We start from the raw sequence: 3,556 nt of genomic DNA, 5'->3' as shown, positions 1-3,556 counted from the left end.
CTTTTCCATGTCAGAGGTCGGCAAGTTCCCAACAAAAATTCTTCTCTCCAAATCTCGGGGATCATTACTGCTGCAGGAGCGTGAATAACGCCCTGGTGATGAGCTGTGGCTTCTTCGGCGAGACATAACTCCCAAATGTAATGGTTTCTTTCTTCGTATGTCTCAAATGCTTAAAAAAATGTGTTCGTTAGCGCCTTTAAATTGTCGTCCACGATCCTGAAACATGTCAGTGAGTTAAGAGAAGAGATCAAATTCCTTGGAAGGATAGAAAGTTTAAGTAAGCAGTAGTTGCAGGTCAAAGTCACATCAAGTTCAGACAATGAAATGCTGTGGCAAATTCATTTTGAAATGTGGCAAATATTAAAATTTGAAATAAATAGTGCTGGATAAATCGCAAATTTTTCCGAAACGTGTTAAAAAAACTTTTTTGAATGAGTCCCTCACATTTCTGGTGCTCATTTGCTTTGCAGGATATAACTTTATTTAACTTTGCATTGGACCTTTACGTATGTGAGAGCTTGCCATTATGGCACAAGGGACAGTACTGGGACATCAATGTATGATTATTAATGCTGAGTATATACAGTAACTAACTGCAAATCCGCCCTGCAAATTCGTTGATGCAATGTACCATTTTTCCCTTGTGAAAGGTTTCTGATAAAATCTTGTTTGAAGCAGTTGTTCACTGGGTCCAGAGGTTTTCAACAGGCGGCAAATTGTGTTAACATCTATATATTTCCCAACACAGACCAAATTCCAAGTGTATCTGTTTGGGCTACATTAATTCTCGGTAATGCATTTCTAAGATTGAAATCTTGGGGCAAAAACCGAGAATGAAAGATGCAGTCTGTCTTTATAAAGCTAGAGATTCATGGTGATGTGTTGGAAAAACAATAAATAAAGCCAACACAATCCTGAAGTGATTCTCATGATGTTGTCTTATGGGTAGAAGGTATATCCGGTATAAATGGCACACCTGTAGAGAATGCACCATGATATAAATTTGCTACCTAATTTGTTCAAGTATTAAACAATGTAACTATGACATAAAATGCACCATGACTCTTTGCTTTTTAACCAGTGAAAATACGCTTCCTTTAAGTTAACAGGTCATGACAGCTGTTTCCGAAAGTGTTCCTGCGCCGACATAAATAGCTGGACTGGTTGTGTAAAACGCAACACACAACCAGGCCTGATTGGTTGCTTCTATGTAAAGAGAGGTGGTCCCTGCGAACTGTTAGAAATGGCTTTAAATCGATGATAAAAACAAAAATTTCACAGTATGCACTACGAAGCCGCAAATATTTCATATCTCAAAGTTAAACCGTCGTTGTAGTGAGTTGTTGTTGTGGGTCAAATAGCATTGGTACCCACAGAGATACATACAGCATCAACTCTCCGGTGTGAAACTCTGCTTCCACAATTTCAAAATGGACTCTTGGCAATAAAAAGTTACATTTCCAGAGTCAGAAATTCAAAATGTTCCTTAAGTTTTAGGGTCACACTGTCCATCCCATCTTTGCTCTGTGTAGCTGATAAGTTGCCCCGTTAGGTCTGTAGCTGTGCAGACAACTATCAAACACAGTTTTCAACAAATACAAATGCAGCACATGTTCAAATAATCTTCTTCTCCTGAAATATTAAAAATGTCTTGAGGAAAATTTACATTGATGAAATTAAATTATAGGCTCACAGCAACCATGAAAATGCCAAAATTTAAATGTTTTTTTTGCTCAAACAGTGTTCAGGATAAACTGATGTTGTACGTGGCCTAGATGGCACAATACAAAATAATTCATGTTACAAACTGATATTAGAGAGTGAAGACATTTCTGTTACATTATATTTAAGGTTTGAGGAAATGTACATCAGTGTTTTTATGGAGCAGCCCCTTACATACCTTAACTTGAACCTGGACGCCCTGGATTCTGTGTCCACATAATTAGAAACCCCCAAAGCGTCTGAAAGGAAAAAAAACAAAGAGTCATTAACCACTTTACACACACAATCAACTGAATCTGCATCTAGTCTATGCATAAATAAATATATTATTTTCTCCAATTTAGAGGTCTGCACCTGCACAGACATTTCACTCCACCTCTACCGGTTCCTGTAGCCTATATTACCAAAATGCATATGGTAACCATGGTGAAGGTTACAGCCAAACTAGGTAAATTATGCCCCAAGTAATCGTGGTGCAACCAATTTTAGTAGCTGATTTAGTTACAGACTAACAAGTGTGTTGACTTTGGAGAGAGCCTACACACAGCTGGTGCAACAGACTGTGTGGGGAGAGCTAATAATCAATGTCAGTGAAGGTAAGAGGACGTTTATATTAAGAAACAACTCCACAAAATGGACCTACAGTCTTTCAAGATGTTCCTTTATTGATCCCAGTGGGAGAAATTAAAGTTTGACACAGCAGCACTGGGGAATGTCGTGCAAATAGTAGAGAAGAGTAAATATAAATAAAATAACGAACAGAAAATATGATATATACTATAATATACACACTATGCAATGTGCAATAAAGTGGAATATGGTGTGAAGTGTGTAACTGCACATGTGAAATCGTTGCAAGGTGAGTTTGTGCAAAAAGAGTTTAAAATTCAGATTATTTAGAGAATAATTAAATAAAATTCACACCAATCTTATCGAGGAAGAGGTACAGATTATTTATCGTTGACACATACAACCCCGGGATATGAGGGCAGATTATGTGGCTAACATTACCTGTTGTTAGAGATTAACATCGCTGCACCTTTAACCCGACACACACCTGCGCTGACGGTGATGACGCTCCGATGTACGTGAAGCTACACTGACGTCAGCTGTTAGCTACTCAACGTTAGCTCGAAACACAACGGCGGAGTTAGCTTCGTAGTTAGCCACCTAGCTACGTTCAGGAGCACTGCGCTGTTAGTTATTGTTTAAAAACAGGAGTTTACTCACCTTCAACGTGGATTGTATCTCCGTTTGTAGTAGCTCAGTTTGCAGTAGCTCAGGTGGACCCACGGCCCGGAGATATTTCACGGTCTTCTCACTAAGACGCTCTTCTTTTTTTAAATTTATGGCGGATTAAAATAGAAACTTTTAGAAGCACACCGCCACCTACTGTACTGGAGTAGGTGGGACAGGATATACTTTGGTGTTTAATAACAAAATACAATAAATAAATTAATTATTCTTCCATTTATCCGTTTACTGATAAATCTATTACCTCTGTGTTTCCCCACACTTTATCTCCATTTGTTCCTAGCAGAGCCATTAAGATAATCATCTGGCCTCACAACCCTTAATTCATCTGTTTGACAACGAGCATTATTACGTGGTCCGCACTTCCAGTTATATTTCAATGCACACATCCTTGTTACTTTACCCAAAAGAAACCGTCTCTTATTTAGAGCAGTGTGATAAAACCTTAATCTGGATAAAACTACCTCCTCTACTTCCTTTAACGCTCTGTGCTCAAATTGTCTTTTGTAGTTTATAGTTCAAAGTTTAAATTAATCACCACCAAACATCCCACACGTGTATGTACGGTACAGGAAAAAGT

The 3,556-nt window shown here is 38.2% G+C and overlaps 1 long non-coding RNA gene across 1 annotated transcript in view; it reads right to left on the bottom strand.

Moving 5' to 3' along the window:
• LOC118327951 overlaps positions 1-3,088 on the bottom strand; it is an 8,112-nt gene extending 5,024 nt beyond the window's left edge. The window contains exons 1-2 of the long non-coding RNA XR_004796726.1: positions 2,953-3,088; positions 1,901-1,961 (exon numbers count right to left, since the gene is read on the bottom strand). This is a non-coding gene — a long non-coding RNA (uncharacterized LOC118327951). The remainder of the gene's footprint in view (positions 1-1,900; positions 1,962-2,952) is intronic.
• Positions 3,089-3,556: the final 468 nt, after the last annotated feature.

Source organism: Morone saxatilis, unplaced genomic scaffold (genome assembly GCF_004916995.1).
Source record: "Morone saxatilis isolate NCDOM2014 unplaced genomic scaffold, NCSU_SB_2.0 Contig18, whole genome shotgun sequence".
NCBI lineage: Eukaryota > Metazoa > Chordata > Actinopteri > Moronidae > Morone > Morone saxatilis.
This window is presented reverse-complemented; position numbering and strand designations above follow the sequence as displayed.